This window comes from Vicugna pacos, chromosome 13, assembly GCF_048564905.1.
Source record: "Vicugna pacos chromosome 13, VicPac4, whole genome shotgun sequence".
NCBI classification, from domain to species: domain Eukaryota; kingdom Metazoa; phylum Chordata; class Mammalia; order Artiodactyla; family Camelidae; genus Vicugna; species Vicugna pacos.
In genome coordinates this window covers 50,755,290-50,783,193 of record NC_132999.1, presented here as the reverse complement: position 1 = coordinate 50,783,193, position 27,904 = coordinate 50,755,290, and the positions used below count along the sequence as shown (strand labels likewise).

Sequence of the window (27,904 nt, the reverse complement as noted above, 5' to 3'; positions counted from 1 at the left end):
AAGTCAGGCATTTACTAACAGACCCGATTACTGAGGGCCCGCTCTGAGCCCTGTGCGAGGTGTCTGAGACAGAGAAGAATCAAACATGCCCCCTGTCCTCCTCCCAGCTCGGGGTCTACTTGGTGAGGAGGTGTGGGTGAGCGTAGGACTCAAGCAAACAGGTGATGGTAATTGGTTGTGCCAAGTGCTGCGACAGGGGGAGCAGGGTGCGAGGGAGCTGGAGGAGGTCTTGACTCAGATTGGGGAGGCGGTGGGCAAGGATGGCTTCCTGGAGGAGGAGGCATGCAAACTAAAGACAAGTTGGGGACCCCCAGGTGAGGAGTAGGAGGAGCATCCCATGGAGGAATAGCATCTTAGGGGCACACAGCCGGGGACCCTGCCCCCCTACCCTCCACGTTCCACTCATTACTGGGACCCTGCTTTCCTAGCCCAGCAGGAGTTTCAGGATTTCTACTGCAAGCTCCCCACCGTTCACATTCTATTTCTGGGGTGAGAATCCAATGGGTGAATAACAACCACCCCTTTGTCTTTATGGAAGCTGGGGCCAGCGGTAACAGATGGGGTCTCAGGATGGCTTCTGGGCCCCAGGGGGTGGGAGGCCAAGCTGTTCTAAGAAATAGATTTTTGCACATCAAGCCTCTTTTCAAGCTAGGTGTTGACATAGGCATTGGACATAAAGTCTCTATTGGAATTTTACAATCCTGTGTGATTCAGGATGAATTTGTTTTATGTGAGAATCTTTTCACTGAAGACCTTACATAATTCCAAACTCACGTGGTACAAGATTAGTCCTGACAAAGGCCTCTCGTGTTTTCTTTTACCAACCAAAGCGCACAACCGTGTGGCTGCTGTGGTGTGACGAGGTCACAATTTGCCTGCTCAGCCTGCTGTGAAATTATGTGGGTGTTGATACGCTTTTCATCTGGGAAGGGAGTGTATACTTTTATATTTTGTGTGATGTTTCTTTTAATGTCCTTCAATGGCATAACCTCCTTCTCTGTTCGATAACTAACACCATTTTGCCCAAGAGGAAATAGACTTTGAGAGGCCAAGGAACTCACCTGGGGTAAATAGCGGAGCTGAAATTAGAGCTCAGGCAGCCTGATACCCAACCTCTCCATCTTTACCCTGCTTCTCTTGTGCCAGAAACATCCCTGAATCTGGCAATGGCCCCCTCCTTCAGCCAGCCTGAGCCCCGCGTGGCTTAACTCTTGGATCAATTTTCAGATCTTGCTTTCCTCCAAGAGAGCAACAGTGGCAGAAGGAGCAAAGTGTCCAGAGTGTGTGCCTGAGATTTTCCCAAGTGACTCAGGGGCTGGGCCCCAAAAGGAAGTCAGCCCAGCATGCCAGGACAAGTTCCCCTGTCTTGGTCCCCAACTTTCTTCAAATGAGGCTTTGAGTATGGGGCCACGCAGGTGAGAGGGGCTGTAAGGGGGCTGTTGGGGTAGAAAAAGAAGATCTTAAAATGGATCAATAGCAGTGAAGTAATTTCTTATTGCTTCAAAATAACTTCTCCCTTTTCCAAAAGTAATAATGAAATCTTAGAAACTCTTGATGAGCCCAAAGAAGTAAAGTGTAAAAATCCACAGTCCCATCACTAGTGCATAAACACTGTCAGCCTCTTGGCTGTGGTTTCTTCCAGTCTTTTGTCTGTGCACCTATCTATATACATATTTATAGTTGTAATAAAAATGTATCCATAACATCTTATTATTGCCAAAATAATACATGTTCACTGGAGAATATTTAGACTGTAGAAATGAACAAAAGAAGAAAGTAAAAAATGATCATATCGGCTAGTGTGACTTTCTGGGTTTTTCTCATTTTTCTAGTGATTGTGTTATGATGAATATATTAATAAAAATCATCAGCCTACTTTCGCCAGTGAAGGTTTTTCAGCTGGAAGGCAGGCTGATTGAAATCATTTCTCCAAACAATCTAAAGATAAAACAAAGTTATAGGGGAAGGGTATGTAGCTCAGGGGCAGAGTGCATGCTTAGCATGCGTGAAGTCCTGGGTTCAATCCCCAACACCTCCATTAAAATAAATAAATAAACCTCATTACCCCCCCCCCCAATTTAAAAACAAAAGTTATGGATTTTAACCTCTTTTAGGTCACAGAGCCTCTTGAGAATCTGATAAGTCCTATGGACACACAAAATTGCATGAAGAAAGTCTTCCTAAAATGCCAGGGGGTCCGCAGACTCTCTGGAGACCCTGCCTGGGCACGCGGTCCGCAGTCCTTGACGGGTTATCAGGCGGAGAGGGGCTTTGTCTCCTTCAGGCTGAGAGGAAAGTCACACCCAACACCTCCGCTGCCCTTACCCTCCTCTTTTTCACTCGAATATTTTCATGCGGGGTGTTTCAGTTTAGTTGACAGTTTAGGACAGGATTTCCACTGGTTTAATATTTTGTTTCTTGAAAAAAAAATCCTCTCTTGTTCTTATTTTGTTTTTAAGTAGTTAAGTTTTAAATTTTGATGTAATTTCAGACTTACAGGCAAGTAGCACAAATAGTATCAGGAATTTTTATACACTCTTGTTAATTGCAAAATAACAGCAACAACATATGCCAGAAGTTAACATGTCGAATGAGGCCAAAGTGTGTGAAGAAAAAGTTAAAAAGCTTCCATTTCTCCTTCCAACACATGGAATGTAAACCTTCTCACAGCCCCTGTGAACATAAATACATGCACAAGTATTTGCATGAATGTCTCCCTTTTGCCTTAAAAAAAAAAAAGGCTCTTAGTTTATATATACAGAGTAGTCTCTATGTCTGAGATTTATGTTTTTGTTCACTGAAGGCCCAGATACAGTTATCTAGGCCTGATGTAATGACTTCCCACCATCAGCAGGGAAGATGTTCACGGAAACATGAGGGAAAATGAAAATTTAAGCAAAGAATCAAGGGAATTATTGGGCAACTTCCAGGGGGGTGTGGGTGGAGACATGGTGGCTCAGAGATCAGTGGTCCACGATTTGTTTCTTACATTGAACATTCTTTCTGATCTCTCTCTAGGTCAACTCATGTTGACTTCAAACGTGTTAGTAACTTTATACCTTTTAGTTGTCTTCCTGGGCAGGACTTTCTTCACCCCTTCCTCTGTAGATAGACATTCAGGTTGCTTCAGATTTGTGACAGTGGAAGTTTCAGTGTTGCAATAATCAATCTGATATGTCTTTCACTGAGCTGTGCTTAGACCACAGAATACCTTTGTACAAATTAGCAAAAGCTCCTCCAGGTAGACATGGGCCTATAACAAGACACTAAGCTTAGCAAGTGAAGTGTAAGCTGATGCCCAGCCCCACATGCCCCTCAACCTAGTGTCTTTGTGCAGTGAATAACCTGCACATCTGTGTATGGTACTCTCACCTTACACACTCTATTTTTGTGGGTTGGTGGTGGTGGGGGTCGTGCTGCTGGGCACACAAATTCTGTTCCAGGGCCACAGAGGACACAACTCTGGCCAGTGCCTCAGAAACGTGGGCATAAAGGATGAATCTGAGTCCATCTGCAGGGCAAATGACCCTGAGAAAGAAGCATTTAAGTCAGGGGAGTGAGCCAGGTCAATCTGTGAACTCCAAGAGGCCATAAAGTTCTGGGAAATGGCTTCTTCCGGTCTGTGTCTGGAGCCAGATCTGTCCCTGGGGCCATACCTGTCCCTGGGGCGACCTGCAGCCCTGCCTCAGCTGATTGGGTGAAGGGAGCATGGAGAGGTGGGTCGATGCAAGGCTCTGCCCAATAAGAGAGCTCAGTGTTGGACAGTGGCGAGTGGACCCAATCAGAGCCTCCTGCCATGAGTAGGACCACGCAGTGCATCCTGGGACCAGAAATTCACATTCAGGGGACCCAAAAGGTAGTTCTTCCGGACCCCCATCTTGTCTTTGGAGGAAAGGGAAGTCCTCCTCCTTGTGCTTCATGTGGGGCCCCTACAAGGTTGTTCTGAAACTAGTGGCATCCGCCAGACTCTGTTCTTTAGTCTGCCCGGAGATCACGGGTGTACCCCTTGTCATGAAGGCTTGCTCTTCCTCTTCCCTGACATGGTCTTCTTTCCTGTGCTTTTACACAAGCCCTACCTGCTGGGGAATCTTTCTGTCACCGCTTTCTCTCGTTATAAGAAAGAGTCCTCTGAGAAGCTGAGTGATCTGCACAGAGGCACACAGCTAGGATGGCACAGTTAGCCTTCAGTCCTTGGTCTGTCACCATAGCCTCCCTTAACCGGGTGCCTGTAGTGTCTCCCCAAAGTGGTCCTGAAACCCATCCAGTTTTGCACAACTAGCAACAGTATAAGCTGTGCTACCGAGTAGATTCCTCTTAACTCCAATCCACAGGCTCAGCGGGATGAAGTGGCTTGCTCAAAAGTACAACACACATGGAGTATCAGAACTTTTGAAGCGGGTCTGTATGAGTCCAAGATCATAATATTTAGACTTCAAAGTAAACGTAGCTTTTGATTAGAGCCTCGTGTTGCTGGATGTCGTGGATGTTTGCCTTGGCTCCTAACAAATCTGGAAGCAAAGAAGAGCTTGATATCTACATGCTGAGGGTTTAGCATGGTGAAAGCATGTTCTCTTGACTCTGCTTCACAGCAGAGTGTCCTGGTTAAGTCACCCAGGAGACACCTCGACCTGTGTACAACTCCATCAATTCAAAACAAGTGATTGAGGGAGGAAAAATGAATGATCAGTCAGCCTACTGCTTCACTGGCAGAGCTGTGGTGAATTGCCAACCTTTCAAGGCTGGCAGGGTGGCACAGCACATGGAAGAGAGCACAGGCAACTAAAGCAAAGATAACGCATGTGACTACAGCAAACTAAAATGCTTCTGCCCAGCAGATAAAACAATCAACAAAATGAAAAGGCAAAGGGTTGGGAGAAAATATTTGCAAACTGTATCTCTGATAAGGGGCTACTATGAAAATATATGTAAGGAACTCATACAACTCAATAGCAAAAAGAAAAAAAATACAACAAACAAACTAATTTAAAAATGAACAAAGGATCTGAATAGACATTTACACAAAGAAGACATACAAATGGCCAACAGGTATACGAAGAGGTGCTCAACCTCACTAATCATCAAGGAAATGCAAGTTAAAAGCACAGTGAGCATCATCTCACACCTGTTAGGGTGGCTATCATCAAAAAGACAAAAGACAACAGCTTTCAGTGAGGATGTGGAGAAAAGGAGACCCTTATATACTGTTGATGGAAATGTAAGTTGGTGTAGCCATATAGAAGATAGTATGGTGGTTCCTAAAAAATTAAAAATAAAACTACCATGTGATGCAGCAATCCCTCTTCTCATTATATACTCAAAGGAAATAAAATCATTACCTTGAAGGTGTTATTTGCACTCCCATGTTCATTGTAGCATTATTTACAATAGCCAAGATACAGAAACAACCTAGGTGTGGGTAGACAGAAGAATGAATAAAGAAATTGAGTGTGTGTGTGTGTGTGTGTGAATATAAACCAGCCTTAAAAAAAAAAAAAGGAATTCCTGCCATTCATGACAACATGGATGAAACTGGAGAACATTATGCTAAGTGAAGTAAGCTAGACACATAAAGAAAAACACTGCATGAGCTCACTTATATATAGAATTTTAAGAAGTCGATTGTATAGAAATGGAGAGTTGAACAGTGATTACCAAGGTTGAGGAGATGGGGTAAAATGAGGAGATGTTGGTCAAAGGTACAAAATTGCAATTAGATGAGTCAAATAAATTCTAGAAATCTAATGTACTGCATGGCGACTATATAAAATTGGATTGTGTACTGGGAATTTGCTGAAAGTAGATCTCAGGTGCTCTCACTACACACACACACACACACACACACACGCGCGCAAATAGCAACTATGTGAGAAGATCGGTATGTAATTAGCTTGACTGTAGTAGTCATTTCACTACTGTATGTATATACAAACACATACACATGTGTGCCTTATATATATACAATTCTTATTTTAAGAATAAAATAAGACCAAAATGTCCAACTCAGTTTCAAATCTTGGCTCTGTGATTTACTATCTATAGGACCATGTCAGGGTTCAATTTCTTCTACTGTATGTAATAATCAACATGACAAGTGCATAAGGTATCAACACATTAGTTTCAGAATGCTGTTTGTTTGTTTGTTAATACATAATTGATCCAAAAGAGAGACTCAGTCCTAGGTCTCCTGACTCTGGATCCAATCCTTTTTCTCCAAATAGATCAATTTCTCCATTTCTCATATCTCCCCCCCGCCACCTCTCTCTTTTAGTAATCCAGACCTGGGCTCAAATCCTGGCTCTGCAACATTTTTGTTGCCTGACCTTGGGCAAAGATTAATGAAATAACTTTATGTTAAGTGCAGTTATCATTACAGTGTAGATCTGTGCTTTTCTGCTTCTGCTTCTAAATGTATGATCCTCAAAGGCAAGACTTTTTGTTTTTCATCCTATTTACCACCTCCCCCAACTCCCCGCCACTGCATGACCACACACAGGTACATTTGGTGAGCACCAGCTATGGTGCCAGGCAGTGTGCTGAAGCCGCCAAATACATCACACCTCCACTTCTCACAGAAATCCTGTGCATGGGTCACATTAGCCCCATTTTACAGATGTGGCAACTGAGAATCAGAAAGTTGAAGTGATTCAATTAAAGTGACCTGACGAGGAAGAAGCAGCAACAGGTTCCAAGCCAGGTCTGTCTGATTCTGGAGCCCACGTGTTTGACCACTGTGCCGCCCAGTCTCACTGAGAAGTTCCTCAGTAACCGTGATGAGTGCATGATGACTTGTGCAGTTGAATCAGTCAGCAGCCAGTGTGGTATATGGTTTGTCACATGTGCTTCCTCATCTCCAATGGCTTCTAAAACAGGCCTTTCTCTGGTCAGACTCTCTTTCTCAAGGATCCTGGAGTCAGGCTGCTTTTGTGAGGTCAAGATCCACCTCCCCTAGCCTGACCTGGCTCCCCAGTGGGAGCAGAGGGCCTGGCACAGTGCTGAGCACAAGGCACTTCAGTCACCTTGTCAGCTGATAGATAGAGCGATTGGGTGACACAGAGAGCCCACAGGACACAGCCCTTGTTGTGAAATGGCTCTTGGTTCCAGAGCAGGGAAAATTCCTTCCTGCCCACCTTGGGAGGGATGGGCTGCCTGAGGGTTGAGGAGGCTGTAGGGACAAATGTAGGTGTGGTAGGTGGTCACAGAATTTTCCAGTCCCTTCCCTTCTAGCCCTGTGACCGTCTCCACAGCCAGCTACCAGTCACATTATACACTAGAGTTCACAGCACGCTCTCACATAACGTGAGCCTGTTCTCAAACCTCACAGCGATACTTTGCAGGGAGGTGTGGATGGGAGGCAGCTTCAGATCCCAGCTCTGCCACTTACTAACCTTATGACTTTGGGAAATTTACTAAACCTCCCTGGATCTGGGCTTCCTTAATCTGTAAAATGGGGATAAGAATGGTCCCTCCATCATAGTGTGGTGGGAATTGGATGATGGTTTTTACCTTTGGAAGAACTAAAAATTTAAAAAAAAGAATATTAAAAAATTAGGAATGCCTTACATAAAGATTATCTAGTCTGTTGCCCATTGGGTATATGACTTACCCAAAGTCACTCAGCTCATAGGTGGCCGAGCTGGGGTTCACACTCGGTTCTCCTGGTCCTGGTCCAGGGAGAGTATCAGGAGGTGCTTATTATATATTCCACTTGGTCTGAATAGAATTGGAGAAGGGAATCAGGCTGTCCTGCGCTTTTATCATGCTTCTCAGGGACAGAAGAGGGCTTCAAGCCGGGGAGTGGTCCAGCACACAGAGCAGTGGTCCAGCACACAGAGTGGGCGGGTGGAAGGTAGCAGGGACCCCCTCTGATGTGCTTGCATCCTTTCCAGCCCCCATGCCCGCCTAAGTTCTCCTCCCTGCCAGTCTTCTGCCAGTTCCTGTAACTTTCCAGGCTCCGAGTGATTTCCCAAGATGAATGCACCACACCTCAAATAAGCTATTTGCCTAAATGATAGGATGCTCTTGGTTCATCCGATGAATGAATATTTATGAAGTCTCTACAGGGCAAACAACCCTATAATCAGGGCTGGAGGCTCGTGGTGCTGGACAAAAAAAGATCTGGGCCTACAAGTATCTTCCAATATAGCAGTGGGCCCAGGAAGCAGTACTGGGTAGATGTATTTCTGTCCCCTCCTCCGGCTTCCTGGTTCACACACACTATGGTTCTTTTAAAATCACTGTCAGTCCCTCCACTTAACTCTGCACACAGTTTGGCTTCTTTCAGTCCCCAGGGGCTATCTGGCTGGGTGGGTTTAGAGACAGCCAAGAACAGACAGCTATTTAACATTCCCTGGGAGAGAGAGGAATGATCATGGGTTGTCCCCGGGCAATGAGTCCCAACTGGCTCTGTGTCATATTAATACCTGGGAGTGGTAGACTCAGAGAAGAGAACAAGGCCACCTCCACGCCCCTGGCTCTCAGGCCCGACCCAGAAAGCAGCTGGCATTCTGGGAGGACAAGACATCAGGCAGAAGGCTAGGATGCTTTTGGCTTCATATTGGAATCTTCTTGAGCCTTTGGTCTCCTTTGTTCTAAGTCATCACCTCCATAGGATGTGACAGATTTGAGAATGTGCTACTTTCAAGGCCTCTTGGGCCTGTATTGTTTTTCTTCTCCCCCTTAAAAAGAAATGAGTCATTTTAATATTAAACAAGTAATACACTTCTAAACAATTTGAAAAAGGGGACATGTAAAAAGAATTTTTAAAAACCATATTTAGACCCACCATCCAAAGTCAACCACAAGTACTGGTATATTTTACTTGAGTCCTTTTTAAGGTATCATTTCAAAATACTTTTGCAGATACTCACTAAATATATATAAAACAGATAAACAACAAGTTTCTTCTGTATAGCACAGGGAACTATATTCAGTATTTTTGGTAACCTATAATGCAAAAGAATATGAAAAGGAATATATGTATGTATATGTATGACTGAAACATTATGCTGAACACCAGAAATTGACACAACATTGTAAACTGACTATACTTCAATAAAAAAATACTTTGACGTTATGCTAAGTGAAATGAGCCAATTACGAAGGAACAAATATTGCGCGATTCCACCTATATGTGGTATCTAAAGCAATCAAACTCAAAGACATAGAAAGAAGACCAGTGGTTGCCAGGGACTGGAGAAAGAGGGAATGGGGAGTTGTTGTTCAGTGCATTATAGAGTTTCAGTCGTGCAGCATGGAACGTTCTAGAAATCTGTTATACAGCAAGGTGACTATAGCTCACAATATTGTACTATACCCTTAAAAATTGTTGAGAGTACATTTATGTTATATATATTTTTCACAATAAAAAAATACTTTGTTCTTACATGATGGTTCTATACATGCTGTTTTTCATCCTGCCTTATTCACTTAATGTAAAATATTCAAGTAAATCCAAATTCTTTATGACCAATTTTTTTAATGGCCACATAATATTTACTAGGTAGCAATTCTGTAATTTACTTAATAGTCTCCTTTTGGACATTTAGGTTGTTTCTTTAGTGAATAAACAGAGATGCACTGAGCATCTATCTCATCTATAAAGGTTTTTCTCTCTTAAGATTCCTTGGGATAGTCTCCTTAAAGAGAAGACAGAATCAAAGGATGTAAACATACCCATGGCCCTTGATAGACATTACCACATTGTTTTCCAAAAGAGATGTACTAATTTCCACTCTGGCTAGCCATGAATGAGAATGGCATTTCACCACACCTTCGGCAACACCGGGGGTTATCCTTTTCTCAAATCTGGGCTGATTTGGTAGGCAAATATTTGCATCTTGTCTTAATTTTCATTCCTTTGATAATTAATGAGAAGGACCATCTTTCCAGGTGTTGGTGGATTGTTCATTCCTGTCTCCTAACCATTCCTTTCTTTCATATCTTTAGTTTTTGGAGTCTTCAGGGTTCTTCTTATGGAGTTCATAAGATAGTCCTCCCAGGACTGAATTTTTGATACATCCCACAGCCCTGCTTCCAGCTTGGGATAGTACATGTACCATCTTTCCTCCAGACTTTGCTGCCTCAGTGTGTCCCTCTCCCAACTCCTGCACCCTCTTCTTAATGGAGCTCAGCTAAGGCTCCGCTTTCTCTCATAAGCCCACCCTGCTGGCTCCAATCTCTGTTTTTTTTTTCCTTTCCACTTCATTTATAGCCATCAGGTTTTCACAATGTGGTCATGTTGTCAAAATCATTTACATAGGTCTCTAGTGTTTCTCGGTGTCTTCCCTCCCCAGGGAGTGTGAGTCTCCCCTGCACGAGCCAGTGCTTGGCACATTGAAGATGTGCAAATAAATGCATGTTGGATGGGCTTGGCAGAGACCTGCCAGCTCTAAAGCTCTCAAATTTCCTGCGTCCTCTGCCCATGACACAGCAGGCCCACGCTTCCACTTCGGGAAAAGCAGAGTGGTTTGGTGACAAGTGGGCTTGGGTTCGAATTCCAGCTCCTCCACTGGCTTAATGTAACTAAATTACTTGTACTTGGTGAGTTCCTGTTCCCTCCACGGGCAAATGGGATGATGGTTTCTACCTTACTTGGTGATATAAGGATTAAATAACAATAATTTGAAACAGGGTTTTGAACACCGCTTGGTATAAAATAAACACACACACACAAAGGAATTACTATTATTTCTTCACCACTAATGCATGTCTCTCTCCTCCTTGGGGAAACTTGGTCTCTCTGAGATGCCATCCTTACTAGTTTCCTACTGCTGCTGTGACAGGTTACCACACACTCAGTGTCTTAAAACACAAGTGTATTCTCTAGCAGTTCTGGAAGTCAGAAGTCCAAAATCAGTTTCACTGGCCCTAAGCAAGATGTCAGCAGGGCCACACCCCCAGGGCCTCTAGGGCAGTATATGTTCCTTTCCGTATTCTGGCTTCTGGAGGCTGCCTGTACGCCCCATCTCGGGGCCTCTTCTCCACCTCAGAGGGTACCACTGCAACCTCTCCCTCTGTCCTCCTGTCTCGTCTCTCATGTCTTTGACTATCTTGCCTCTCTTATAAGAATGCATGTGATTACACTGGGCCCACCCAGATAATCCTCCCATCTCAAGGTCCTTAATCACATCTATAAAGTCTCTCTTACCTTGTAGGGTAGCATATTCACAAATTCTGGGGATTAAAACTGGACATTTGGGGGGGACCATTATTCAGCCCACTATACCGCCCTCACAGCACAAACCTGCTTGATTTGGCCTCCCATGCCTTGTGTACTTGGCTGTTTTGCTTCCGGCCAAGAAAAGCCTAGAAGGAAAAATGAATGATCACTGAATGAGCCCTGTGGTAGCTGCTCTGATTCACCTGGGCATAGAGATTCTCATACTTACACAACGAAATCAAGGCTCAGAGAGGCTCAGTGTTTGCCCAGGATCACACAGCAAACATCAGATAGCGCCAGAGTTAGAGCCCACCAGGGCTGCCTGGCTCTGGGGCACCACCTGGCTCCCTTCACTTCCCGACAAGTTTCCTCTTGTTTGAGGTTGTTCTATATTCATTTAAACTCAGTTCAACAAGCCAGTCTTGAGCGCCCGTCTTGGGCAAGACAGCATACAATAGACAAGAAGGTTTCCTGTAATTTGTGTAAAATTTGTCATCTGACCTTGACCTTACTTGACTTTTCCAACTTTCATTTCCTCCCGAGGAGGGGGCCATAGACAAAATGAAAGCCATGAGAAAGCACTTTGAAGAGGAGGAAACCCAAGTGGCTAAGAAAGGTCATGGAAAGAGGCTTCACCTCAATTAATAATCAAGGACATGCAAATTAGACCAACAATGAGAACCTCCACAGATCTCTTTGCCTTACCAAGTAGAGTCTGACCTTTGGGATGACATGGCTTCAGGCTTTTATCTCTTGGTCAGCCCTAGCTATCCTGAATCAGATGTGTATTCCACAAACTGTTGGCAACCTCAAATCCATCATCCCCAGATGATCTCAGAAAATGCCTGAGAGTTGCTATTGCATATTCATGGAAACCAGTACCTTCAAAAAGTATGGAGTATGTAGAGGGATGAAGTGTGTGGTAGGAAATGAAGTCATCTCTAGCCAATCCTGCCCATTTCCAAGGGAAACCTTTTTCTGCAGTCAGGGACCCCGTCTGACAGAATTGTCTTCTTTATTTATCTGTTTACTCATTTATCATTTATTCACTTATCATCTCTATGAAGACCAGGGCCTCCTCTGTCTTGTTCCCATGTTCACTGTATTGCCTGGTACCTAGTAGATGGTCAAGAAAAGTTTGTCAAATGGAATGAATGGATTGCTTCACTCTGGGTTTGGTTTTCTTATCTGGAAAGTGATGGGGCTGAACTTAGTGACTGATCCGTTCATTCATTCAAAAAATATAGATTCAGCCCTTCTATCCTAGGTCCTTCCTGGATGCCAGGTATATGGTGTTGGACAAAACAGATGACAGTCCCTGCCACTCTGGAGCTTACATGCCACCATGGAGGCAGACATCCACTAATTTTACACAATTAACATTAAAGAAGCAGTTGTGGTAAATGCTCTGAAGGAAAAAAAAAGAGTTTTAAATTTAAAGTATCCTATCCCCTTATTAGAACTGTCAATCCTCAAATTTGCCTATTGGATGGTCAAGCAAATAGAGGCCTCCATGGCCAACAGCTGCAGATCAGTTGAAGCTACTCAAATCCCAGGAGGCCAGTGGTCTCCCGGACCCCACCCAGGATTCCTTTCCCCTGGGGCTGCGGCCCCTCCAGCTCCACTATCAAAAGGCCAAGTCTCACCCCTGTCCAAACACCTTCAACAGTTCTCTGCTTCTTACAAGACAGCATTCAAACTCCTTAAACCAAAGGTCTTCTGTGATCTGACCCCAGTTCTTCTGTTCAGCCTCATCTGTCCCACATCCGTATCCCAACGATGCTGGGCTGACCCCAGCACTGCCACTCTCTACTGTGTGGCTCAGGCCTCTGCTCTGTCATCTGTGAGATGATTGGTTTGGACTAAAATGATCTTTAAGTTTTATAAATAGTATAATTCTGAGATTATTTTCCAAACACATTCTTCTCTTTCCTACCTCATGCTTTTGCCCAAGCTGTGCTGTCTGGAGTGTCCTCAGTTACCGCCTGTGTGTTTATTTGATGATATTCTAGACTTGTTTCCTTTAAGAAGGGGCTCAAATACCACTTTCTCTAAGAAATCCAAAGAAATTCATTTCCTTTCTTTTTTTCCTGGACTTCAGGTTTTTAAATATTTATTTACTTTCTATTGAACTATAGTTGATTTACAACATTGTGTTTCAGGTGTACAGCAAACTGATTCAGAAATATATATATATGTTGTTTTTCAGATTCTTTTCCACTGTAGGTTATTCCAAGATACTGGATATAATTACCTGTGCTATACAGTAAATCCTTATTGTTTATCTATTTTATATACAGTAGTGTGTATCTGTTAACCCCAAACTCCTAATTTACCCGTTCCCTCCTTGTCCCCTTTGGTAACTGTAAGCTTGTTTTCCGTGTCTGCGAGTCTGTTTCTGTTTTGTAAATAAGTTCATTTGTCTTATTTTTTAGATTCCACATATAAGTGATATCATATAATATTTATATTTCTCTGTCCAACTTACTTCACTTAGTATGATAATCTCTAGGTCCATCCATGTTACTGCAAATGGCAATATTTCATTCTTTTTATGGCTGAGTAATATTACATTGTTTGTGTGTGTGTGTATATATATATATATACCACATCTTCTTTATCCTTTCATCTGTCGATGAACACTTAGTTTTCTTCCATGTCTTGGCTATTGTAAATATGCTGCTATGAATATTGGGGCGCATGTATCTTTTCAAACTAGAGTTTTCATATTTTCTGGATATATGCCCAGAAGTGGGATTGCTGGATCATATGGTAAGTCTATTTTTAGTTTTTTGAGGCCTCTCTATACTGTTTTCCATAACGGCTGTACCAATTTACATTCCCACCAACAGTGTAAGAGGGTTTCCTTTTCTCCACACCCTCTCCAGCATGTATTATTTGTAGACTTTTTATGATGGCCATTCTGACTGGTGTGAAGAAATTCATTTTCTATGTTTTTAGAATAATGTGCTTGACCTTTATAAGGGTACTTATTACATTCCACCATGTGTAGCTGTGTGTTGACACTATAGCCTTATGTTGGAGTGTGGGCTCTGAAATAAGATAAACCAAGGATCATAATCCCAGCTTTGCCACCTACTAGCTGTGAAAACTTGGAAAGTCTCTTAACTCCCTGAGCCTCAGTTTCCTCATCTGTGAAATGGGGTCATAACCCCCTACCAACAGTGTTGAACAAACTAAATGTGAAAATAAACAGAAAGCATTTCCCAGTGGCTAGCAAACTGAAAAGGCTACACACATGGACATTTTCCCCTGTTTCCCTCTAAGTCCCTTTATGACAGGAACAACATCTTATCCATCCCTGTTTCTCCCAGAGAACTCTGAGAAAATAAGGAAGTGAAATAACCGGTGATTGCACAGTTACTACATGCCAGCATTGTGCTGTATTCACATTGTTCCTTTAATCCTCACAACAACTGCATAAAGTGGGTATTATAATTATCTCCATCTTACAAATGAGGGAAGTGAGGCTCAGAGAAGTAAAGTGACTTACCAAGGCCATGCAGATAATATTTGGCAGAGCTGGGGTCTGAGCCCAGACTGTGTGCCTTCACAGGCCAAAATGACTAAGTAATTCGACCACAGTTGTTCAGCACAGCTTAGCAGGTACCTTAGAAACTACTCTCAAAGTGTATGGCAGTTGTCAGTTTAATTATATTTCCCTCATGTTTCCTTGAGCACAGGGTCTGTGTCTTACTTCTCTTCATATCCCTGATACACCCAAGTATCTACAGGTGTGCCTTGGGCATGGACATGGATGGATGAAAGAATAAATGGATGGATGGATGAGTAGCTAGGTGTATGGATGGATGGACGGATCGATGGATGGATGGACGGATCGATGGATGGATGGATGGGTGGGTGGATGGGTGGTTGAGTCAATGGATGGGTGGGTGGGCGGGTGGATGGACAGGGAGATGAACCAATGAGAGTGGAAGATCACAAGAGCCCCCAGATGAAATGCTCAAAGAGCCCCCAGATGAAATGCTCACATGCCAAGCATTCCTTTTTAATAGCTCTCTGCTCCCTTTCCCAGAGACAGCCTTAAGGCCAGGCAGGCTCAGAGTGGAAAAAACTATGGGAGACAAATGGAGAAGAAAACACACCCCATGTGACCACCAAGCTTCTCTCAAAAAGTGTCGTCAAGGTGGATGCAACAGTGGTCAGATTCCAGCCACAACAGTCATGCCAGCCTCTTGGGTGCCACCATGGTGAGGCAAACTTCCCAGGTGCCCATCAAGCATGAGGCCAGAGTTTAATTCATACTTTAGCTCTTTCCTCCTCCTTTCCCTCCACCAGTACCCACTGCCCTACCCCAATTCTTGAGTATAAGAAAAGAGGCCATGGGCTGGATTTTGCCATCAGAGCCACCAAACCCCCAGAGAGGGCGAGGCTCTGAAACTGGCTTTGGCCCAAGAAGTGGGTCAAAAGCCACTGCCTCATTACCGAAACAGTAGCAAAGTCCTGAGATGCTTAATCACCACGCTGAGCTGATAGCATCTCTGCCTCCCCATGATAGATACCCCGGGAGGAAGGGAGGAAACTGAAGGCGATGTGAACATCTCTCTCCAGCCCACACTCACTTGGAGGGATCAAGGAGATGGTTCATTCAAATACTTAGCTCAGAACCTGACCCATAGTAAGTGCTCAACAGATGGGGGCTGCAATTATCTGTGTTATCAATTGTCTCTAAAGATGATTAACTGCTACTGAGGTGGCACTTCACTCTGGTTACATCTGGAAAGGATTTGAAGTCCATGGTTTTGAATCCGAGTCCATGTCACACCCTAGAGAGGTGAAAATAAAGGTAAAAAGGAAGACTGGGTCTGGTGCCAGGCAGTCTATGGATTTCTGAGCAGCTACTGAAGCCATGCAAGTTGCTGTATTTTTTGCTATTATCTTGACTGCCTCGCTTAAGTTTTCAGATGTGAAGTCAGGAGAACCTGCAAGCTTCTGTGAGTCTCTTATACTTCCAGAGCCTCAGTTTCCCTATCTGTCAAAGTCCTCGCTGTTGACTTGTTGAATGAGTCGGTGAGTGCTGGCGTCCCCAAGCCTGGCATTGACTGAGAATCTCAGGAATAATGATACAAATATAAATCCCTGTATTTCCAGCAAGCCCTCAGGCAAATCTAACGCAGTGGATGGCAACCCTGCTTTGGGGAACCGTGGAGCTGAGGTTTGTAAATGAGTTCAGCCCAGCTCTTGCCATGAGTGAGTGCTCAGTATATAAGAACTATTGCTGTTGCCAACAGCCTGTTATTCCTATTATCTGATGACTGACTTTATAATTAAGTCTAAATCCATCCAGTGCTCGCCATGTCTACTATATGCCGACTGGACTCCTGCACTTGGTTTCCTCACTTCCACACTTAGTCTCCCCAAAGCCTAGTCCCCACCAAGCAGCCACAGTAGTCTTGTTTTTCAAGTGGCTACAATCGGATCTGGACACTTAAAACAAAATCCAGACCCCTCCCCATGACTTGCAAGATCTTTACCTGTCTTTCCACCTCTAACTTGATCTCTCACTCAGCTCCAGCCACACAAGCCTTCTTGCTGTTTCTCAAAGAGACCAAACTTGTACTCACCTCAGGACCTTTGCACTTGCTGTTTCTGCTGCTGGATCTAGTCTAAGCCTGGCCCATTCACATTACTCAAGCCTCAGTTCAAATGTCACCTCCTCAAAGAAGGCTTTAATGACCACCCTTTCAAATATTGCCCCCAACATATTGCATTGTTTTCTTCATAGCACTGTCTGAAATGAACATTTTCATTTACTTTAATTTTCATCAGTTTATAGCCTGATCATTCCAGTGAGGGAGAGACTTTGTCTATTTTGTTCATTTCTATATTCTCAGTGCCTAGAGAAAATGCCTGGAAAATATTTATGTATATCATAAATATCTTGCTGAATGAATGAAGTTATAATTAGTGTTGTTATTGTTAATATATTAAAATGTCTGTGGTAGACTAAGAGTAAAAGCCTAGTTTCAAACAGTAAGCTGAGATTCTCCTTTTTCTAAAATTTCATTTCTAAAAGCATACACACCCAAGCACAATTATCCATACCCAAATGTATATGTAAAAGTCTACAAGGGGATACACCAAAAAGTTGAATTTTCCTGTTTACAGTCAAGATGCACTTACTTTAAAATCAGAAATAATCTATAAAAAATTTCTATTTCCAAAAAACATGTTAAAAACTTTTTTTAACAAAGAGAGCCATCAACAGGAAAAGAAGAAAGCTTACTGTACCTAGGACCTGGGCTTATCCCCTATAAATATCACATTTCATTTCATTTCCAAATTTCTCCCCGCCAAGGGGGTGTTGAGCTGCCCCAAGGCAGCGTCTGTCCTGGCATTCAGCTCGAAGACGAATAAAGCATAGAAATCTCGCGAAGGGACGTTATGCAAGTTGGTGAATAGCAACCTCGGAGCTTCACCAGGGACACCGGCACATTCTTTAGTGGCTGTTCATCACACCCACCCTCTATAAAAACCGAGGTAGAACATTATATCACAGCTTAGCAAAGATATGTGTGCAAGTAGCAAAGCTAAAGTAACTTGGGTATGTTGCTTAACACACGGCGCTCTCAGGCACTCCTATAATGCTCACAGCGGCAGCGGGTTACGCTGCGTTCTAAACACTTTATACACATTAACTGCTTTAATCCTCATAGTAACCCCATGGGAGAGATCCTGTTATATGGTTATCCTCATCCTCATTTTGCTGGAAAGTTCAGCAACGTGCCTAAGCTTGCACAGGTAGCAGATAGTAAAGATGGGGTTCAAACCCAGGTGGACTGGCTCTGGCATCCTGCTATCTGTACCGCTAAGCAATAGCACCCCAACAAGTAGGGGTTTCTGGAGCAGTTACACTCCCAGTGGTTCCTCCTCTTCCTGTTCACCCAGATATTTTGATGCTCAACCACTTTAATCATTCTAGCTGGCTAAGTCCCGTATGGTACTGTTCTTTATTGAAGCATGACTGAAGACACCTGGTACAGCAGGGTAGGGTGGCAATGTGGGTTTGGGGGACAGACTGCCTAGGGTTTGAACCCCAGTTCTAGCACCTTTCACAGTGTAACAGTTGACTTAACTGCTCTGCGCCTCAGTTCTCCCACCTAGAAAATGGGAGAACTCACACCTACCTCTAATTGGGGTTGTGGAGATTAAACGAAGTCATCACATGAATGTGCCTGTTCTAATACTGAGGAGGCACGGAATAAAGACTAGTTCTTCTCTGGGAGCAAGTCCAGCAGCCATCCATTTATTCAGCTTCGTCCTCCATTGGGAATAATCAGAATGCCTACATCATAGGGTGGTTCTAGAGATTTAATACAATAATGTACATACAGAGCTTAGCACAGTACCTGGTACATCCTCAGTACTTAACAAACGTTAGGTACCATCACCGTCATCATTGTGGTGCTGGCATAACAAGATGGGTAAGAATAGGGGCTCTCCAGAGTCACCCCACCTGGATGCTGGGGAGAATTACTTCACCTTCTAAGCCTCGGTTTCCTCATCTGAAAAATGGGATGGTAATAGAAATAAACGTGACAATATGTGTCATGCTTTGGCACACTGCCCTGCCTGCGATCAGGCCCTTAAATACTACACTCTCTACTGTATGCATACCCAGTCCCCGTTTGGTCCTACGCACCCGTTCTTTTGGGGCAGGAGTTGGACTGAGTCTCCATCTGAGGGTCCTTGGCTTGTAGACCACCTGGCCCGTGGCTGCCACACACTCCACAATAGAATGATGGGCTGTCCCCAGGAAAGCTAGCCTGGGCTCTGGCTGAGAGGGACGGGGAGGAGAATCTGGCTTGAAGCTTGGGAATGAGCACATCCTGATGATTCTGTGCTTGGCAGACAGTGTTGGAAAGCCAAGGCCCACCTTCAGGGCAGGGCCCTGGCCCAAGGCCCAGAGGAAGCCCTTGATCTTGCCGGCGCCCTGAGCATGCACCGGCTTTTTGCCGGGACAAAGTTTCCTTTGTAAGAAGACGGCAGCAGATGGCTACTCCTGGGTGGTGAGTTACTCACTGAAGGGCAGCCATTGACTTAGTAAATGGAGAATCTCCGGGCCGAGGCAGCTGGGCTGCAGGGCTGGTCTCCAGGCACAGGCACCTCAGGGAGTGTTACTGCACCAAGTAGGGGACCCCAGGGCCTCACAGCTCGGACCCCTCTGCCCCAAGATGCCCGGCCCTCACACAGAGCCTGAGGAGGGATAAGCCAGAAGTAGCATCAGGTCAGATCACAGCCGTTATCCCTACAGTGGGGTTTGGAAACTTGGAGGAAGGGAGGGTCCTCAGAAATCCCCTCAGGTCCTCAAGTGAGCAAGTCGCAAGTGTATCTAGTCCTCACCATAATTCTCCAGGCAGGAATCATTATCTTCCCCTAGACGATGAGGAGATGAGCTCAGAGAGGTGGAGGCTGAGTGGTCCAAGGTTACCCACCGATCCCGAAGCCCTTCTTGCTACCCAGCCGGGAGCTCCTGCTGGTGTTGACAGAAGGGAAAGAGTAAGAGTGATGAAGCCACTGTTTCATCCCACTGAACATTTCGTGAGCATTTACTCCATGACACGTGCTGGGCCGAGCATCGTATGCACATTGTCTCATTCAGTCCCAGCATGCCCCTCTCTGAGGTGGGTATACTGTGCCTCTAACAGATGGGAACACTGAGCCCCATGGAGGGTTCTCATCCTGGGGCACACAGTTACTAAATCAGAATCAGAATTTGGACCCAAATTCCTCTGACCCCAACGCCAGGATCCTTTCTATCCATTTTAAACTCTTCCACGTGCTGTAGAACCTGGGAGAATGTACTTCACAGTCGGGGGGGTGGGAGCACTGGTTGAGGATGGGGTGGGGTCGGGGTGCCCTGGGAGGGTGGTAAGGAATAAGGGCCAGTGGAAGCAGGATAAATGATGAATTATGACCGTATGTTGATTGAAGCAGGTTGATATCATCGCAAGTCTTTTTAAAACCCATTTTATTAAAGTATAATATATTTACAAACAGAAAAGAGTACATTACAGAAACATGTACCAATCATGAATTTTCACAGACTAAACATTCCCATTAGCACCTCGAAGAAGAATCAGAATATTTCTGGTGACCCAGACCCCTCGTGCTCCTGTCGTGACCACATCTAACCTCATCAACTGATCATGTCTGTTTTGTTCTTTACCTAAATGGAATCATATGTCAGGTATTCTTTGCTATCTGGCTTCTTTTCATACAATTTTATGTTTCTGTACAGCAAGTGTGTCCTTCAACATTTTATTTTAAACATTTTCAAACATTCAGCAAAGTTGAAAGAATTTTACAGTGACTCCCACAAATCTACCATCTGTCCTCTGCTATCAACACTTCACTGCCTTTGCTTTTCCTTTCTATAAAGGTATCCCTCTAGCCATTCATTAATATGGCTATTTTATTATGCATGTCAAACAAAATTGCAGAATTCAGTACTCTTTCCCTAAATACTTCTGCATGCATGTCATTAAAGAGTTTAATATTGGTTCACAGTGTTTATTCTTTTGATGTAAAATTTATATACAAGGAAATGCACAAATCTTAAGTGCATAGTTATTGAGATCTGATAAATGCATACCCATGTGGAAGCCCAAACCCTGTCAAGACATAGAACATTCCCATTACCCCAGAAAGTTCTCTCCTGCCCCATCCGAGTTGATACTCACGTTCACCACCTCTCACCCCCAACAACCCCATGCCCCTCGGCAAACACTGTTCTGATATTTTTCTTTTTCTTGGTGGGGAGAGGTAATTATGTTTATTTATGTACTTTTAAAAATGGAGGAACCCAGGACTTTGTGCATGCTGAGCACGCACTGTACCACTGAGCTATACCTTCCTCTCACGGGAGAGATTAGTTTTGCCTATTTCAGTTTATCTAAATGGAATCACACAGTATGCACCCTTTTATGTAAGGCTGCTTTCACTCAGAGCAGTGTTTCTGAGATTCATCCACGCTGTCATACATACCAGTCACTTGTTCCTTTTCCTTGGGTCTTATTCTATTGGTAGGATTGCACTACACTTTGTTTACCTAACAGGGTGTCCTGTTGATAGACCCCTAGGCTGTTCCCAGCTTGGAACTATTGTGAAAAAGATGCTATGAACACTCTCAGACAAGCTTGTTTGGAAACCTATGCTTTTATTTCTCTTGAGTAAATACTTGGGAGTGTAAGTCTTAAGAAATGGGTCACAGGGTAGGTGTGTGTTTTGTTTTTATAAAAAAAAATTGACATCCTTTTCCAAAGTGGTGGTATCACTTTATATTGCAATCAACAAGGAATGAGTGTTCCAATTGCTCCACAGTCTTGTCAACATTTGGTGTTGTCAGTGTCTTTAATGTTTCCAATAGGTGTATATTAGCATCTCATGGTGGTTTCAATTTGTATTTCCATGAAAAGGCGGATACAGCTGCTTGCCAAGGCTCACAGCTTAGCAAGCAGAAAACCTGCTCTCTTGGACAGATTACATCCTGCCCAACTGTACATGGCATCCCTGCTTCAGGTTTTCCCATCTTATGGGCAAAGTGAAAAAGAGCCAGCCATTGAAGTACTGTCTTTATTTTAAAGACAAATAACATTTATAGTAGTAGAGAATGGCCTCTTCAGTCAGATTGCCCGGAATGGACTCGCATGTCAGCCTCACCACGTACCAGCTGGAGGGTGATGGGCAAATCCCTTAACGTTTCTAATTCATTCCCTCAAATCTACTCATAGTTTGGTTGTGAAGATTAGTGAGGTAATACACACAATATGCCCAGCACAGTGCCTGACAGCCAGTAAACACTAGTAAATCTTAGTTGCTTTGTTATCATTGTGTCTGACTGGAAAACTTAGATATGATTATTGCAGAAAATCTAGAAGATAAATAAAAGTAGAAATTAAAGTCACCCTAAACCCACCACTCAAAGATAACTGGTATTAGCACTTGGTGCATTTCTTTTAGAATTTCTTTTTTTTTTTTGAGTTTGAATATACTAAAATTTATTGAGATGAATCTTTGCCAGGCACTAGGCTAAGTATCTGAGTACTTCAATACATAATTTAAATTAAACCCTACAACCACCATTTTTTTTTTAGTATTTCTTGTACAAAATTAAAAAAAAAAAACAACCAGCAACATAGTATAGATGCAGTTTCACATTTTCTTTACTATATTTAACTCTGCATCATTAATGTCTTCCCACGCCATTGCATGTTCTTTAAATGTTCTACTCTTAAAGGCTGTGTAATGTTCCAGCAACAGATGTACCACATTTGGAATGTGTCCTTCATGTATAAGGTGATAAAGCAGTGGGTTTGGGATCAGTGACTCTAGATACAGCCTTGCCACATGGAATGTTTCCTTAGGAAGTTTTTGAAACCATTGATAAACATTGCCAAATCGGAGCACCATGTTAAAAACCTATCTTTTCACTTTTCCCTGAACATACAAGCATAAGGTAATAAAAAATGGAAAAAAAAAGTTGTGAAAAGAGGCAATATATGAACGTGAACAAATAAAAAATCAAAGCTCCTCCTCCCTCCCCTTATAACCCTACTAGTAAAGGGCAATCACTTTGATGTGCTTCCAGACCTTTTCCCCAGGACGTATACAACCGTAGACATTAGTGTTCTGACCCAAGGGTGAGGGGACTCTGGAGCCTGCCCAAGCCCCGTTCCAGTCCTGGCTCTGCCATGTGTCACTGTGTGACCTTGGGCAAGTTAACTAGCCTCTCTGGACTCTGTTTTAAAAAGTCCCAGGCATTTGTTTCTGCAGGGATTTTCAAACCTCTCCAGGGCCCTCAACCTCCTCAACCCGGGATAGAAAAAGGAGCATGGAGGAAAGCCCACTCCTGACATTTGAGAGTTGTCTGAGCCCCTTGGACCAGACTTCCCTGCTGAACTGCTTCCTCCAAATCCCTGCACCACGGGCAAGGTTGGAGCCCCTGGGGATCGCAGCAGGTAAACTCACCTGGGCAAACGGGGGAACTGTACAAATCGCTTAGGTACATGGGTGGCTCATGCCGAGTTACCCAATCCTCACCCAGGTGGGTGTGGTTACCTGGGGACAGGTGGGTGTCTGGGCCTCACGTACCACTTGGAGACCCCAATCATAGTCACCCTGGGGAATGCCACTTAGTGCTTCCCCCAAAACAGCATCACCTTCTCCAGCCCAGGGGGTCAAGCTGTAGTTGTCATGATGGGAGGGGGTGACAGCTCACTGGACTTTTAAATAAATGTGGAATAAGTCACAGTGAGTGACCCTCACCTCACTTAGGTCTTCACCAGGAATTGCCAAATACCACCTTCCACTTACTCCTCCAGGAGCCCAATCTCATCGGTGTTTTTATTACCTCTCAGAGTGGACCTTATCCAGCAACACAGGGAAAATCAATGGTGTGATTATTTAAACTAAAATCACAGGGCATGCTCTGTTTTGTCTGGAGAGTCTACAAAGCTGCCTCCTCCAGGAGGAGGGACCTGGGCCACTTGTTTGGTTTATTTACTTACCTACACACATCTGGCCCACTACGTCGCACTGTGATTCATTTCGGGGGTGACAGATCAGATGGGACAGCATCCAAGGAGGAACGAGGCCGGGAACGGATGTAAGAATCCTGGAATCACCTTCCCGGTAACCTCGGAAGCAGGCTTCTCCTGTTTCCCATTCATACTCCCTCTCCTTTATGATGAGTTTCCTCCCCAGAAACCTCATTAACCCTGAGACTTTCTGAACATTTTCCACAGGTAAATAGGACTGGTCTTTTGGAGGGATGTGTGACAGGTCAAGTCTCCAGGAAAACCCCACAGGCTTAGGATGTAGCTTGGAACCCAGCGCAAGTGATATAACCTCCTCAAGCCTCAGTATCCTCACCTGCAAAATAAGTTTCCTCTTGGAGTGTTGCAGAGGTTCAGTGAAATGACTCCGTGTATTGGGCTTCCCTCCAGGCCTTTGCACATGCTGCTCCCTCTCCCTGAGACACAGTTCCCCTCTACCCACCGCAGCCCCCACCCCTCCACTTGATTGACACCAACAATCCTTCCGGCCTGAGTTAAATGTTATTTCTTCGGAGAACACCCACAGCCTAGTCAGGCGCCCAGTGAAGAGCACCCACAGTTCCTCCTACTTTTCCTCTGCAGCCTCATCACAGCTGTGATTTCAGTAACTCTGCCGTTTAAGTAACGCCCACCTCCTTGGCCCGGACTGGGAGCCCTGCAGAGGAGGGCTGGGTCTGCGTGGCTCATGCCTCCGTCCCCAGTCCCTGCACAGCTCTGAGCCTCTGTTGGCGCTGAGGAGACACCAGCATCCCGTTTGGAACCACGGCCTGTGGATCTGAAACCTCTAACACCAACCTGGAAGCCCTTAGGCTTGGCATCTTGTGGGATCAAGTTTGGGCTGAGGCCAAGAAGACTGTGGCAGAGGCCTTGGGGTTCAGGCTGGCATGCCTCGTGGCTCTGGGCCCCAGGCTGAGCTCCCCTAGAACTTGGGGTTCAGTCGGTTCCCTGATTCTGTGGTCCGATTAAGGGTGGGCAGGCCCAGACAAGCCAGTTCTGAAACACAGGCCGCTGGGGCGGGCCAACCCTGGGCCTCACCCACGCCGCCCTGTCCCCAGCGCACACGCAGGCTGCTACATGCCTGGCGAAACTCAGAAGGCTGCCTCCCCCCAGCAGTTACACCTCATGTCCATTTTGAGAGAAAGGGAAGCATTTGGCAGAGAGAGCAGTTCCATCAGCCTCCTGCACCGAAGGGCAAACACACAGACACACAGGCTAATTATAAGCACATACGCTCACACACACTCCACTCAGAAGAAACTCTGGAGCAAGGTCTAGCCCTCTGGTGTGGTTTTTCACCAGCCCAAATATGTCTCCTTCTTGGGTTATGAGCTGAGGCGGGTGGGCGTCCTGATACGCATGCCCAAGTGCCACAGGGACCTGGTGGTCTGTGTGCCTTGGGGAGTGACACTGAGAATAAGAAAAATGCCTAAAGCAGCAGGCTCCTCCAAAGCTGCCATTTATCAAAGCCTCACTCTGTGCCAGGCACCGTGTATGGCTCCAGGGATACAACAATGAACCAAGGAGGTAAGAAGCTCTGCCCTTATGCAGCTCGTGGTTGGAGAAGACAGCTGATAAAAGCAATAGAGAGGTAATATCTAGAGCAGGTTAGAAGGTGACAAGTGCTGTGAAGGAAAATAAAACAGGAAAAAACGCGGAGCTGGGCAGGGGACTCTGAGATTCTTAACAGTGTGATCAGGAAACGCCTCCCCGAGAAGGTGACCGTGCATCATCTCATGCAACCTTCTTAACAAGCCCTTGAAGTTATTGCTATTATCGTCCCCATTTTAGGGATGAAGGAACTGAGGCTTAGTGGAGAAATGGACTTGCTCAGGGACTCTGCCTGTGAGGGCAGAACCGGGATTTGAACCCAGGCCTCCCTGATGTCAGAGCCCTAACCTGCCCTGAGATCCTGCCTCCCCAGCCCCAGCCTGCCCTGCCCCTCGGAGTGCAAGCCTGCAGGACCCGGAGCTGTGTTCAAAACTCCATCTGCTGGGTTACCTGAAGAGGGCCTGGCATTCCTGCCCGGCATGTGTCTCCAAGTCAGACCTGTTTGGGCTGGACAGCCGGCCCCTGAAAAAGGTCTTTTGTGCTTTCTCAAAGGGCCTCACAAGAGGGTTAAACGCCCTCACATTAGTGCTAATTTGGGGCTGACTTTCCTATTCAGCCAGTGACAAAGCCGGGTGTTTGCACAAGGGCCTGAGGAATGGGACCACACGCACTGCCAGGGAGCAGGCTCCCTGCCCGCCGCCGCCGCCGCCCTGCCCTCCCAGGCACCTGCTTCTCTCGGCTGAGATTCCCAGTCTTCTGCACCCCCATCCGAATAAGCCTCTGCCCCGGCGGCTTTCCCGTGGAAGCCCTCTGGGGAGGAACAGAAACTCCATTTACAAAAGAGCCCATTGGACCCTGACTCAGTTATGAACCACTGTCGTGAACCCAAAATCCAAAAACGTAATAATGAAAAATGGAAAAAACCTAAATGCCCTTCAAAAGGCAAAATGGTTAAATAAATGAGAGGACACAGACACCGCACAGATAGTAACAAGAGTGAGCAGTTCTGCGGGTACAGAAACACAGAAAGTGCCCTCCTCACTGCCGCACCAGCAAGAGAGAAAACTGCAAAATAATATATATAGAGTAGGGTCTTATATAGGTTAATTAAAAAACAGCCCCAAGGCTCTGTGGCTCAATGGATAGCACGTTGGACTTTTAAAACACAGCCCCAAATAGGTGCCTCTGACCTTCGATGTGATTGCAAACACCTCTGAGTCTGATTAAGAAGATTTTAAAATCATTGCACTTTGGTCAGAAAAAATAATAAAAATATGTTATAAATGCTTAAACATGGAGCCTGAAACGAATCCATCAAACAGGTTAGCGGGGAAAGAGCAATTGGCTGGGGATGGGGATGGAGACATGAAGGCTGGCTTTCAATGTTTTGTTGTGTTTTCTTCTGAATTATTTTGGAAATTTTTTAAATAATGGGAATATATGTGTATAGATATGTATTTATGTATGAATGTATCATGTGTGTGTGAAAGAGAAATACTTTTAATGAAGAATTCCCATTTTGGAATACACAACCAATCCTCATTAATCATGGTTAGTTATGTCCTATCAAATTGCCAGAATGAGCCAATTCTGAACTGCTGCTCCTACAGGAAATACAGGGGAAAGTTCCCACGAGCTTCTGATCACATTTTCATCCGCTGATCAACATATGATCTTGTTTTGATGTGTTTCTGTTTAAATGCATCTTATTTAATATAAATTGTGGACTCCATAACCTTGACTCCCCAGCTCTGAGCCTGTAACTGGTGGCTGAGAGCACATGTGTTCTCCGTAAGCTGGGTCACCACCTTTCTGCTTTGGGAAACTGGACAGCACTTCAGCCCTACGCTTGGGGGCCAATTCAAACAGTGAAATCAGCAAGAAAAAGCACACCAAAAAAATGTGAAAAGCTTTTCACTAAATCGAGCACAAAAAAGAACCCGTGTTTATAGTTTAAGAACTGACACGAGAAGGCAGAGCCACGCCGGGAACGTTCTGTTGGGCGACTCAGAGTTTTCGCCACTCTGTGTGCGTCCCACAAGGACTGTGAGAGTGCCTAGAATTGTTGATTTGGGGCTACAAAGAAATCTTAGCAACTAGGCAAATTTACAAATCTAGAATCTGAATAATGAGGATTGGCTGTATATACTTCAGCCTTCCTCCCATGCCCAGGATCACTCTCATCTTGGGCTTTGAATGTTCGGCTTGGTGTTCTGCAGCCTCCCTGGTGCCCACACCAGACCTCTGGCAGGATGTGTGATCACTGTCTGAGGTGAGTTTCCTCTCCCTTGTAGAGTCGAGAGTCTGGACAATGCCTAGCACAGTGCCTGACAGGTAGCAAGTGCTCCCAAAATGGCCCCTGTTACTATCACCACCACCACCCGTGATCTTGCCTCTGGGCACTGGGGGTTCTACTGAGGTCTGGAGAAGGGCTGTTTGCACCAGAGCTCCAGGCTGGCATCTTTTTCACATACTCTTTGTCCCATCCTTCCCTTCTCAGGCTGCACCTACAAAAGCAGACAACAATCCGCATACTGGAAAATTGAAGCCAATAAAATTGCTCCATGACACCAGGCCAAAGGGGAGCTTTTCCCCTTTG

General features: G+C 44.9%; 1 long non-coding RNA gene across 1 annotated transcript; it reads right to left on the bottom strand.

The window, feature by feature from the left end:
* Positions 1–2,504: 2,504 nt before the first annotated feature.
* On the bottom strand, positions 2,505–3,671 carry LOC140700952 (uncharacterized). Its single transcript, XR_012079713.1, has 3 exons — positions 3,373–3,671; positions 3,060–3,253; positions 2,505–2,673 (listed from the first exon to the last, which is right to left on the bottom strand). It is a non-coding gene; the product is annotated as an uncharacterized lncRNA (long non-coding RNA).
* Positions 3,672–27,904: the final 24,233 nt, after the last annotated feature.